Source organism: Phyllobates terribilis, unplaced genomic scaffold (assembly GCF_046119375.1).
Source record: "Phyllobates terribilis strain yellow unplaced genomic scaffold, ASM4611937v1 Scaffold_11__3_contigs__length_659146591, whole genome shotgun sequence".
Taxonomy (NCBI): domain Eukaryota; kingdom Metazoa; phylum Chordata; class Amphibia; order Anura; family Dendrobatidae; genus Phyllobates; species Phyllobates terribilis.
Window position 1 is genome coordinate 509465039 of NW_027362771.1, and position 13925 is coordinate 509478963.

The following is a 13925-nucleotide window of genomic DNA, read 5'->3' on the forward strand; positions in this document are numbered from 1 at the left end:
CCGACAATGAACTCGGCTCACCTCATGCACGTCACTGACAGCGTGGAAGAATTCTCACGCTGAAGCGCTGAGTGCAGGAGAATTCTCCCACGCTGTCAGTGACGTGCATGAGGTGAGCCGAGTTCATTGTCGGCTCATCTGGATGCCGTCACAGAGAGACGCTGAGGAGCGGAAGCATTCCTGCGCTTCTCAGTGTCCGCGGGATGACAGGCTGGATGGCAGCGTTCTGCTGCGGTCCAGCCTGTCATCTCGATGTAGCAGAGCTGGAGCCATCGTGGGAACCATGGAAAGGTAAGGATGATGTTGCTTTATTATTTTTCTTTTATTGCAGGAGATCGTTGGCTTCAGCTGGAATGGGCGTGACGGTAAGTATGGTTTAATTTAGAACAATAAAGAATTGTGTCTTTATTTCAATTAAAGGACTTTATTCTGGGTGTTGTGTTTTTTTTTTTTAAATACTTTACTAGAAATTCATGGTGGTCATGTCTAATATTGGCGTGACCCCATGAATTTCGGGCTTAGGGCCAGCTGATAATGCCAAGCTGGCCCTAACCCCTTTATTACCCAGTGAGCCACCGCACCAGGGCCCTGGATGAGTTGGGTACAGCGCCAGAAGATGGCGGTTCTATGAACGCGCCATTTTCCGGGGTGGCTGCGGACTGCAATTTGCAGCGGGTGGGGCCCAGAAAGCTTGGGCCTCCCTGCGCTGCGGATTCCAGCCCCCAGCTGCCTAGTTGTTCCTGGCTGGACACAAAAATAGGGCGAAGCCCCACGTATTTTTTTTTTTTTAATTTCATGAAATTCATGAAATAATAAAGAAAAAAAGGGCTTCCCTATATTGTTGTGTCCGGCCAGGTACAAATAGGCAGCTGGTGGTTGGGGGCAGCCCGTTCCTGCCTGCTGTACCTGGCTGGACACAAATATAGGGCGAAGCCCCACATCAATTTTTTTTTAATTATTTCATGAATTTCCTGAAATAATTAAAAAAAAATTGATGTGGGGCTTCGCATTATATTTGTGTCCAGCCAGGTACAGCAGGCAGGAACGGGCTGCCCCCAACCACCAGATGCCTATTTGTACCTGGCCGGACACAACAATATAGGGAAGCCCTTTTTTTCTTAATTATTTCATGAATTTCATGAAATAATTAAAAAAAATAAATACGTGGGGCTTCTCCCTATTTTTGTGTCCAGCCAGGTACAACTAGGCAGCTGGGGGATGGAATCTGCAGTGCAGGGAGACCCAAGCTTTCTGCCCCCCCCCCCCCCCACCGCTGCAAATTGCAGTCCGCAGCCGCCCCGGAAAATGGCGCGTTCATAGAAGCTGGATGCTGTACCTGGCTGGCATACAAAAATATGGCAAAGCCCACGTCAAAATTTTTGGGAAAAATTAATTAAAAAATAATAAAAAAAATAATAATTTAGGGACTGCATCTTTATTAACTCCTCAAATGTCATTTAGTGTTAAAATAAAGGATTTATTTAAAAAAAAAATTGGCGTGGGATCCCCCATAATTTCAGTCTCTATCGGAGGTTAAGCAGACAGCTGGGGCAGATGTTTGAAGCCTGGGAAGGGGGTAATACCCACGGAGCTTCCCAGACTACTAATATCAGCCCCCAGCTGAATACCTAGCCTTTACTAGCTATTAAAATGGGGGACCCCCCCCCCCCCAAAAAATGACGTGGGGTCCCCCCTATTTTAATAGCTAGCAAAGGCTAGGCAGACAGCTGGGGGCTGATATTAATAGCCCAGGAAGGGTGCCATGAATATTGGCCCCCTCCCAGGCTAGAAACACCAGCCGTCAGCCGCCCCAGAAATGGCGCATCCATAGGATGCGCCAATTCTGGCACTTAGCCTCGCTCTTCCCACTGTCCTGTAGCGGTGGCAGTGGGGTAATAGGGTTGGGGTTGATGTCAGCGCCAGCTGCCATGAAGCACAGGTTAGTAATGATGGGCGTCTATAAGACACCCCCATTACTAACCTACAAAGTGTTAAAAAGAAAAAATACACTACACCCAGAAAAAAATAATTTATTTGAAATAAAACACACAATTTTATTTAATTCTTAGTTTACTAAAAAAAATAGTTACCTGTCCACGTTCCTGCGCTGATCTCCCATGCACAGCTGTCACATCTGGAGATGGTGACAGCTGTGCATGGCTGCTGTAAGCTCACGCTGCCGGGAACACGTCCGCTCCCGGCAGCGGGAGCCACTGACTGAGGTCACCGGAGTGCATTCAGGCAGCGCAGCTCCGGAGACCTCCTTTACGGCACTGCTGTACCGTAGGAATTTCTCACGATACAGCGGGGCCGTAAAGCAGCTAACCGGAGCAGCGCTGCCTGAACTCCGGTGAACCCGCTTATGCAATGACGGGGCTGCTTTACGGCCCCATCATTCTAGCGGCGGCAGCGGTTCAGAGCGGTCACATTCTATGTGGCTGCTCTGAACTGGAGATCATCGTGGGACACTCGTGGACTACTACGGAGGGGTAAGGATAAGGTTGTGGTTTATTATTTTATATTTTATTACAGGAGATCGATGGCTTCGGGGAATTAGGTTTTTTATTTTTTACTTTATTTTAGGTTGCGATCGGCAGGGACAGGTAATGTATGAACTAATTTATTGCAGGTAACCACTGGCCACCAATGACATGTATTTAAAATTTATTGGGGACACAGTAGGGCAATTTAAATAGCAGGATCAGGCTGATGGGAACTACTGCTCCCATCGAGCTGATCCTGCTAGCACGAGTGGACCGGGGACAGACATAGGCCGATGGGAGTAGTAGTGTCACATCGGCCTATGTCTGCCTGCACGCGCACACATCGCACAGACACCGCGCACACACCCCGCTTTCACCCGCACACATCGCACAGACACCGCACAGACACCGCACACACCCGCAGACATCGCACAGACACCCACACACACTAATCATGACGGGTCTGGGAGGTGAGGCTGACCTGTGCGACCGTGGGAAAGTTCATGTGAGTTCATGCAATGCAGTCAAGCATGAACTCACATGAACCCTCTGAGGGCACCGCGGCGACTTCAAATGAACAGCTGATCGGCATCACCTGATACCTCAGCTGTTCATTTGAAATAACCGGCGGGAAAGCGCAGCACAGAACGGGAAAGCCGGCGGTGAAGTCTTTTCACTGCCGGCTTCCCCGCCCGGGTCCTTCGCTCCCCGCTCCTTGGTGCTGCGCTCCCCGCCCGGTCCTAACTTACGATCGGGATGTGAGGTGGCGAGGGGAGCGGAGGATCGGGGTGGGAGGCTGCGGGGAAGCAGTATGGGGCTGTGTGATTGTTTAAACGCCGGCAGCTTTTTACCGCCCGCCGGCTTTTAAACAATCAGGAGAATTCTCTCACGTTGGGATGGCATTCTGATGACAGGCTGGATCGCAGCTGAGCGCTGCCACCCAGCTTGTCATCGTTCAGAGACACTGCAGAGCGCAGGCATTATGGGAACTTCCGATTCCGGTATTCGATATTGTAAAAGTATCGGAATTCCGATATCGGGTATCGGCCGATATTCGCGGTATTTCAGTATCGGAATGCTCAACACTAGTCACCAGTTTTCTTACGCCGTTAGGAATACCTGCAGTGGACGCAATCATCCTCTTCCGGTTTCCAGGCGGTTCTGTCAGAGCTGGAGGCGAAGCCATCGCGCACTTGGGTGGTGTAACTACAAACTGTGGTGCTTTGTGTGTGGAAGTAGCGAGTGATGTGGGAACATGGGACGCCATGCTTCTCACTTGTTACACGGCCCGGGAGATATGGGACGCTGTGTCTCCGGGATGCCAGTCAGTGCAGGACGCTGCCTTGCCTGGTGTTGGCCAACAGTGGGAATGTCTGTACCCTGCGCTGTGCACATGAGCAGGGAGTGGCTCCCTGGACATGATTGGGAGGAATGCATCACCTGATTGCCATCTTTAGATTTTGGCTGGTTATTTAAGGCCTGCTACTAATCCAGTGCCTTGCTGTTTATTCCGTTCCCTTGCGTGGTGGTATGGTGAGTGTTCCCTGGTTGGGTTCTGGTTGCTTCTCAGCAATTGCTAATATTCTTTACTGGTTCTTCTTCATTAGCTAGTGTCCCGGGGTTTCTATTTGTCTTTTATGCTGCTAGCTTTGGTGACATGGAAAATGTAGTGTCAAGTAACAAGAGAAAATGCAGACGCCAGATATCCTGCAACAGCAGTCTGGGAAGGGCTCTGTAAAGCCCACCTCCCCATCAGGAGTGGGGGAACAATATCCCGGCCCTTACGGTCTTGCCTGGCAGTGGTGGCTTGCGCAAAGTGCGTCTCTTACTGCGCATTTGCTGGTCCGATGAGAGTTGCTACAGAGTAGTTATTCCAGAATAAAACAAGTACCTTAGAGATGGGATTTGCGAAAATTTTCACAATTTTGTCCAAACACGTTTGAAAGAATAAACCATCTTCACAGTAATTTAAGTCTGGTCTATGATCTGGTACAAGCACATCATACTTAGGTATACATCATACACTCAGACAGAAAAGATGGGCGTCGGTGTTAACTTAGCCAATTAGATATGTGCTGGCATTAGCTTACATACATTTAAAGATAAGCTGAACCAATTATATGGTTTTAAAGTATGAATACTAATAACCTATATAAACCTGGACCAGGGCATGTAATAAAGTAGTTCTATTCTGATACTGAGAGTGTCAGTGTGGTCCTCTCTCTTTGTACATGTATGTAACACGCACGCCGCTAGGTTCAGATAGGGGTGAGACAGGTTACATGAATTCTTTGGAATCCTGGGGGAACAGTTACTCGGGGAGACCATAGACCATGTGCTGCAGCTTCTCTCAGGCACACAGGGGTATTGACCCTCAGCACAGACACGTAGGTTGTTTCACTTGCTGACCATTCACACTTGACAAGAGTCCTCATAAAAGTTAGAACAGTAGCATTTAATAAGAAGCCGCACAGCCAGTGCAAGTTAAGTCTTAGGCTGGGTGCCCACGTAGCGTTTTTCAAGCGTTTATGCTGCGTACAAAAATCCGCAGCATGTCATTTAATTTTGCGGAAGCGCAGCGGAACTCCCGCCATTGACTTGCATTGAAACCGCGACTGTACATTTGTACAAGCGGCTTCTATGCGTCTCTATGTGCGGATGGTATCCAGTTCTGGAGGAGAGGAGACTCTCCTCCAGACCTGGATACCATTGTACCTGTAAAAAAAGAATAAAATAACAAATAAAGTTATATTCACCTGTCCGGCGGCTTCTCTCTGAATGCCGGCATCGCTTGAGGACCTGCAGTGACGTCACAGTCATGTGACCGCAGGCCCTTCACCGCTCTGTCTCGCGATATGCCGGCAGCCGGGAACCAGACAGGAACGAGCGCTGCAGCCACACCGGGGCCTCGGGGGTGAGTATAGCTTTATTTGTTTTAATTTTTACGGTTCACACTGTATAAATCCATGCCTTTTGCATGGATTTATATAGTGTGACCTAGTTGTCAAGCACTTTCCAAGTGATGCTATCGCCTGGAAAGCGCTTGTCAATCTGCATGCGGAAACGCATGTGGATCCGCATGTATTCTGCAGGAAAAACGCATGCACAATCTGCATGCGTTTTTTCTGCCAGGGAGATGCAGAAATGCTGCAGAAATTTTCTGCTTCATTTCTGCATCGTGGGCACATAGCCTTACGAACAACAGGCTCCAGTGACAAACAGTACAGTTTCCTTAGCAGCACAGCTGTTCACAGTCTTCCCAGTAGTACAGGACAGCACAGTTCTAATGCAAAGGCACATTAATGAACGTTCCAGAGTAACTACCTCAGAGTGACAGTGGTCAGAATTGTAAAAATTGGCCTGGTCATTAATGTGCAAACCACCCTCGGGGGTAAAGGGGTTAAATATGGCTAAGCGCTTGGACAAGAGTGAGAATGATTTTAAGAAAGCAATCATGCTATTCTAATCTCACACAACTTGTTTAATAATAATGCTACTGTTCAATCATCACCGGCCTAATATTGTGTAACTCTCCCTTGTCAAAGTAGATCTGATCCTTACGCTTGTCCATTACGTTTCCAAAACTTCAACTTAAAAGACCTGACTGTTCCACCTGCTGCCGAATATATCCCACCCGACACATCATTATCACTAGGAAGTCAATGTAATTTACATCACCCATCAGTGGTATAATTGATTACTCTACAATACAAAGTTATATTGAGGTACAGTGTTAGCCAGAAATATTGATGTAAATACTTCTGTCATTTTTCGGCATAAGTATTTTCGGAGTGGTACCTTTATTGGTTAACCAGACAAAAATATATATGTAAACTTTCAGAGCACAGAGGCTCCTTCGTCAGGCAGGATTACAAATTAGTTAATCCTAATAGTAATCCAGCCTGAAGAAGGAGCCTCTGTGCTCTGAAAGCTTACATATCTTTATTGGCTAACCATAAAAAATATATATCACTCAGAGAATACCTTTGTCATTTTGGCCATAAAAGTATTTACTGTACATCTACAATATAGACAAATAGATTAAGGGGCTGATTCACCAGAGTATGTGGGCATTTTTTGTGATTTTAATTTGTACCTCATCTTTGTGCATATATAAAAAAAACAAACGTGCGAATGATGACTTGGGCCTTTTATGAATAGGATTATAGAAATGAGAATCTACAATATAATCAGTTTTTCAGCTTGTGAAACAAGTGCATTGGGATTGAACTATATCACAAATTACGCTTTCAAATAGCAAACTATCTCCTTAATCAAAATGTAGCATAATTTATCATTGGCATTATGACAGGAGAGATCATTAACCAATGCTGAACTGAATAAACAAATTCTCTTCCCTCATGGCAGCGGTACCGACACTGCATGAAGAGACCGATAATGACTATGTGCCTGAGGCCAAATGTAGGAGATCCAATATGATACTTAAAGAGGTTTAGAAAACCCAATTAATGCACTCTATAGTAAATGCAGAGAATTCATCATTTAGGGCCCACATCTATTAGCTGGAACTTTGGAGGTCAATTAAAACATTAATACATTTAAGAGATATCCAAACATGACTGAAAAACCACCCACTGATATTGCATAGTTAAGGCGGGTTTCAGATGACATCTGTATCTTCGTTTGTCTCCCAAGTGAATCCCCCCCCAAAAGATGAGAAATCAGGCATGAAATGATGTCCACCTTAAGCCAGCTAAAGACGGACAGTGTTAAAAAAGGAGGTCAAAATAAGTAAAAAGTTTCATGTTCTTGAATTAATGGCGTTTCAGAGAGAAACCTCAGATAAAGTCATAACGTAATCACAGGCTAGAAAAGATAGTGGGGTTTTTTTGGTTTTGTTTTTTTAACCTCCAGTCATTAATAATTTTAGAACAGTGTAGAATGACATGTAACAGTCGTCCAAACAGCTCAGGTGGCCGTGAAAAAGAACGTTGGGAAATGTTGTGTACATTGATCATTGGTTTTGTTTTTACAGTTTAATACATGCTCGCTTTGTAAAACACTCATGGCATACAGTATATCTAGTTTCTTTTGACATCAGTTTTTAGTCTGTAGAAGTTCAGATTCCTAAACTGAGATAAAGACATTAATGTGACCAAACATCATACTCCAGTACTACTGGAAAATCAACTGAGAATTACTGGAGAGTGGCAGTCCCAGTTCTCTGGACGGGGTTGAGTGTTTACTTGAAACATTTTTTCTATTTTACAGGGATCCTTCACCCTTTTGACTCGTATGTTAAACTGGAAACATTGGGGAATAATGGCTGTAGTAAAAAAGTATACATATATATTTTTTTTTATTTGTAGCCATCTCTTGTTGCCAGATTTCAATAAAATGGATATGAAAATGCACACATATAATGGAAGGTAGATGAAATGCACCTACCAGCCCTGAGCTTTTTTTCAGACAGGGTGTCAGAACTGTAACAGGCCGGAACGCTACAAACCACGCAGTGCGGATCCAATTCAGAGGACTCGATCCATTTGCCAGCATCCAATATCCACATCGATCAGGTCATCAAGAACTGAACTACTATATCAAAAGGTGATTCTTCACCTTGGTGTGGATTCACACATATGGGAAAGCACAATTCATTTAAATGTGTGTATTTTTATATACATTTTATTGAAATCTGTTTGTATTTAGAGCATATTATCTTTCCTTTTAACGGTTTATTGTGTTATGATTGAGGGCAGATTGCGCGTCATTATATACAGCCGTGATATAGTGACAGCGCTGGTATATCTATTCATTCAAAGTTTAGATTCTAATTTCCTCTTCAACCAAGAGGCCCTTAGCAGAGAATTGTCTGAGGGAGGTGTAATTTTTCCCCTGTATAATGTTGTCCAGTCATAAGCAGGAGGCATCATGCATGTGAGAAGAAAAACTCCACACACCCCTTAGAGAAAAATTTGAGCAGGCTTCCTCCAAGTACCAACACACAGCCCTACGTCCCATGATCTCTGCACTAACAACTCTGCTCCACTCTACACAGTGTTATTACAAACACCTCTTACAGCTTGTCAACTCTACTGTACTCAGCCTCCTCCCACACTGACTGCCATGAGATGAGAGCTGCAAGAGATGTTTGTAATGACACACAGCTCTGCTCTACCCTGCACAGTAGGTTTAGTGATAAGGGGGAGATCAGAAGGGAGCAGAACAGGGCTGTGTGTCATTACATGTCTCATAAGGGAAAGCCTGCTGTAAGCTTCTCTGGCAGCATGTTATTTTTCCTCCCACCGGATGATACCAACTGTTCACGATTGGAAACAGTAAATGAAGAATCTCAGCCAATGCCCTCTTGGTTCAAGGTGAAATTATAATCTTAACTTTACAACCCAATATTTCCACAACAGAGATGGTGGGGATTGGTGAATGTGTTGTACTCAACCCTGCAGCCACTATTCCATTATGTGGCCAGTTTAACATTCTAAAACTTGTAAAAGGTCCTCTTTAAAGCGTGACTGATTTAATGTATTGAACACCATAACTGTGAACCCAGCACCAGGGCAAACAGTCAGTGTTATATCTCTCCCCAAAGCAAGGATTATCAGATTTTATATTGTGACCCAGAGCATTAAAGGTATGTCTCTGGTGGGACTGTACAATATATATTACTGCATATATACAAGGATGCACCCACCCTGATGCAAGCCCCTGACGAAGGCAGACTCCAAAACACGCGTCGGGGTGGGCGCATCCTCGTGACAATCCCTGCTGGCTCCCATACAGTTAACTCATAAAATGGGCAATATACAGTGCTGTGCAAATTAATTGAGACAAAGCAAAAAAAAACAAAAAAAAAAAACACATTTTTGAATATTTAATAAAATGTTATAATGCACTGTTACATACTAATTTTAGTAAGAAATATGTACTCATTTAGCAGATATGAGATTTTCAATGTATTTTGGTACTGATTCTACAAAGTTTTTGCATAAATTCTTCAATTCTTCATCATGGAACCATACTTGAACGCATGATAAACAGTGCCATACTTTGGTTGTACAGTCCATTTTGCCAAGACGTCTCTTCACAATGCTCCACAAATTTTCTATAGGATTTAAGTCTGGTGAATTACCAGGCCAGTCCAGCACTTTTACTTTATTTTCTTCCAGGAATTTCTTCACACACTTGGAATTGTGGCATGGAGCCAAATCTTGTTGGAATGTCCCTTCCAATTTACGCATGAATGGCACAATAAAACGTTTTAAAACGACTATGTATTTGGATGAATTCATCAAACCACATTTTATTACTCAAGGTTGTACACTCACACCTGTTCAAAGCAGTTAAAACTGGTTTGAATCACTGACTGGTAACCAACTTACAATTTTACTTAAAAAATGCTTTGTCCCAATTAATTTGCACAGCACTGTATAGTTACTTATCTGAGCAGCAAATATTCCAATTCATTAAGAGTTATCTGTTATAGGTGTTCATGCACTGTAGCACAATTAGAGCTTATATACAGCTGTACTCATTTATCTGTGGGTTAACACCATTATACTTAGTCACTGCACCTTCTTTTATATATCCCACAATCTACCTCCATACATGATATTTCCAGCACTATAGGCGTTTGTCGTGCAATCCTTTTGAATACATATATGTTTTGGATACCTAGCAGCTCTTTATTTATGTTATATCCATTTATTATTCATGATTTTTAAATATCTGCTTGTCATTTGGATTAGTGCCCGCTTTCTCTCCTGATTCTTCTTCCTACCCTTGCACAACAAAATTCTTGATCAATAAAGTGTTGAACTATTTTTCACCATTACCATGGACCTTTTTGTCTTGTTCTATAGTAATATACAATTAATGGCACTCCTTTGTTTGAGAAGTGACAATAAGAGCATAGGAGTGCCTCAGAAACTTTACAACTGCACTTTCGGTCATATCCATATCGCTGTCTAAACCAAACCTAAAAAGGCATACATGCAGACAGCAGGGGAACAGCTCAAGGGGATTTTTCCCACGATACATTTTTTAACCCTATCAGCCTGCTTTGGCGGCAAGTGCTATCTACATTGGCAAATCCACTGAGTGATAGGCTGCATCGGTCACATGTCCTATAGCTGTGATGACACTGCTGCAGCCTGTCAAAAAAAGGCCAGCAGCAGCGTAGGGGAGGCAGTGCTGGTAATTGTAGTAGATGATTTTTTTTATTTTTTTTTTTCCCCCCAACTTTGGAAACACGATGGAGTAAAATAATTTAGAGGTGAAAAACCTATTTAATAGAATATTTTAAAGCCATTAAAAAGGTAGTATAAATGGCTATTACTAAGCAAAAAAAAACACCAACCTTGCCAGTAATAGCGCAGGACACGTCCTCTGTGTGCTCTGGACTACAGGTCACTGATGAGCCCACAACTGAGCAAGTATTTACAGTGCACACGGGCGGCATTGTACATAACTCCACCGTACAGGGATTACGACAGAGTAAGAAACCTATTCTCCCAGCCTACCCCACCCACTGTCCGCCTCAGGCCATCACCACGTACTTCACTCAGCCACACCTAACTGAGGAATAGGAACTCATTCATATCTCATCTAAGAACGTGTCCTGAGCCTACACCAATGACCTCCCACCAACCAGCCCCATATTACACATACTGAGGGTCGCCCACGTTAGCCATTCACACTGACAAATATTTTACAAAGATAGACTCAGCTGTGATCTTAAATCGGTCTAATATAGGACGGTCTTGCTTCTTGCAAAAAAAAAAATAAAAGTTGTCTTTCAGATGACGTTTACGCTCTACAATCATGATTGACAGATTCATTTGCAAGCGAATCAGATCAGAGATTTCAGTAAGATTGATTGATATTGTGTCACTGAGTAGAAATTGAACAGATATCAAAAGTCCTGGGACGATTTCCTAATCGTACTTAAATCATGCATGTAATAATTAACACTTTCTTTTCCTTATGTTGTGCGCCATTGATGAGTTATTGATGCAATGTTGTACAGTTCCAGCAAAGTGGATGGGATTTATAGAAACCCGATGCCCTCTGGGTTTTGTTTTTTTACTCTGTGTCATACTCCGGGTATGCAGAGCTATGTGCGGAATTTTCCTATAAATTTGGATTACATGCGGAAATACCGAAGGTAAAAGACTCACATGCTTTTTTTTTTTAAATAGTGGGTTTCCACAGTGGAAATGCATCAAAAATGCAAGTAATCTGCACATCATTATATCAATAACATGTCAGTGTCAAAGGTGAATACCAAGAAGTATCAAAAACATGGCAGCTTTATTTAAAACATGTCACTCGATACCGTAAGTTGCCAGTGTCCTGCTTTGTACTACTCATTAGAGTTGCATTGTCCCCAGTCGGCTCTTCAAACTAGGTTTTCTCCGAAAACGCCACAGAGTTTCAGAGTAGAACATATACGGCTGCAATAACGCAACCAACGTCTGATTTATGCTGCAGTATGAACATTGAAGTGGATGGATCTGCGGTCAGGTAAAATCCACACCAAAAAGGTGCATTTGCACAACAGAAATTGACACGCTGCCGATCTATAGCACATGATAAAAGCCAATATCTGCACAGAACCCACACAAAGAACACCCACAGTATGTCATGGAGATAAAACTTACCCAAACCAAATATACAATTTAGCCAACCACTCTGGGTAGCGTGCCATGTAGGGGGGGTAGGTAAAGGTGCCCATGTAGGTGGTGGGGGGTGCAGAGTGTGTGTGTGTGTGTGTGGTAGAGTGCCATGTATTGGTCACCACACGCTCACTGCACAGCCATGTCATGAAAGTAGCAGCCGCTTTCCTCAAGATCATCGATGATGAGCAATTCAATTTGAGCTGCCCTTGTCCGGCCACCAATATGGCCTTCGTGACTCTTTTGCACAGCAGTGAAGACCAGCAGTCACAGAGGACGCAATGGCCAAGGGCAGCGCAAATCGTATTGCTCTTTTCTGATTATTATTAATAACCGAGTGTAAACTGATCGCAGCTGCACAGATGTAATGGGCGCGCGGCAGGGGTGTACAGATCATAGGTGCAGCCACACAGGAGCCCAAGAGTTAAGGGGGCCCCCATTTCCGCCTCCAAAACATGTGGAATTGTGCATGATGATGGAATATCGGACTGCAAAGGGCTCACATACTGTTCTTGCACAGAGACAGTTTCTGTTGCCCACCAGTGGCATGCAGTGACCATTACATGGGACTGCTCAGTGGTCAGATGGGACCGATACAAGCGACCCCCATCCCCCTTCCTCAGAGGCACCGGACCACCATTCCCTCTGTACAGACATTCCTACAATAAAAGTATAAAATAAAGAGGGGGAGGGGGATGACAGGGACACAAACATCATATCCTCAGATGGGAAGAGGAACAATATGAACAACCATCAGTGCACCCACAACCTCCTGCAGGACACCCACATCATTTAGAGGTTATCCTCAGGACTAGCTCTTCACGTTACTCAGACGGGAAGTTTTCCTCGGCCGTCACATGACAGACTGACTGCTATGGCATTAAAATTATACGTCTGTCAGAAACAAAAGTGTCATTGTGCTACTGAAAGCACTCAACGACTACAAACATCAGTTATCACAACACACAAAAGAAGGTCAAAAACACATTCAGCTCTGCTACATTTGCTCAAGTACTTGAAGAAAAGTTACAGTGTAAGTAACAAAGTTACCCAGACCATAGAAGTATGTATTCCTAGTGCTGTGTCAGCGGTCACACCTGTGTGCTGCTGTGAGGTAGCAGACAAGACCCCAGACTCACCTCAGTAGATGGCAGGCCTGCACAGGAGCCTCCTCAGATGTGCACTGGTATAAGGGAGGACTGCTGGCTGGGAGGGGACTGCTCTTCCAGGCTGGGTGTGGTGCCTGTGTCTGTACCTCCTACTATAACAGTTCCTGTGGGTTTAGGAAGCAGTTTATCATTCAGTGCAGAACTTCCTTGCTTTTGTGATAATGCATGGTTCAGCTTGCTGGGCTTTGTGGTTCTACAATTGCTGAACAGCTGCAGTGTGGGAGGTTCCTATGTAAAGAACAGACTCTGAAGCACAATTCCCCCAAAAAACAACTAAGTTCTGGTCAGGGTTTGCACTTGGGACATTAGTCACATGCTTACTGCATGTTATAACTTTTATATATATATATACTGTGTGTATATATATACATCTATATTAATATTTTGTCTTTGTTTCTTTTTTCTGCAGGCAAAAACTACTCTGGGCAGAAAAGCATGCTTTTGCTGCATTTTTGCTGCTTTTTTTTTGCTAAGAATTTTAGTTTGGATTATTTGTCAGAATGACAGTACATGTTTAATAACTTTAGTTTTTTCACCATAAGGAAAAAAAAAATGCATGTGTTTTCTGCAGCTTTTAATTTCCATAAAAAAAACCTGCAAAAACGCAACACGTGAGCATT

The 13925-nt window shown here is 43.8% G+C and overlaps 1 protein-coding gene across 3 annotated transcripts in view; it reads right to left on the bottom strand.

Moving 5' to 3' along the window:
- Positions 1–13379, bottom strand: part of ANXA4 (annexin A4) — an 84167-nt gene extending 70788 nt beyond the window's left edge. Inside the window, exon 1 of one of the 3 annotated variants that reach the window (XM_073653609.1) lies at positions 13276–13379. The gene's annotated coding sequence lies outside the window, so the exon portion shown is untranslated. Of the gene's footprint in view, positions 1–10818; positions 10954–13275 lie in introns of those variants that run through there. The other 2 variants (XM_073653611.1, XM_073653610.1) reach the window with 2 other exon arrangements.
- Positions 13380–13925: the final 546 nt, after the last annotated feature.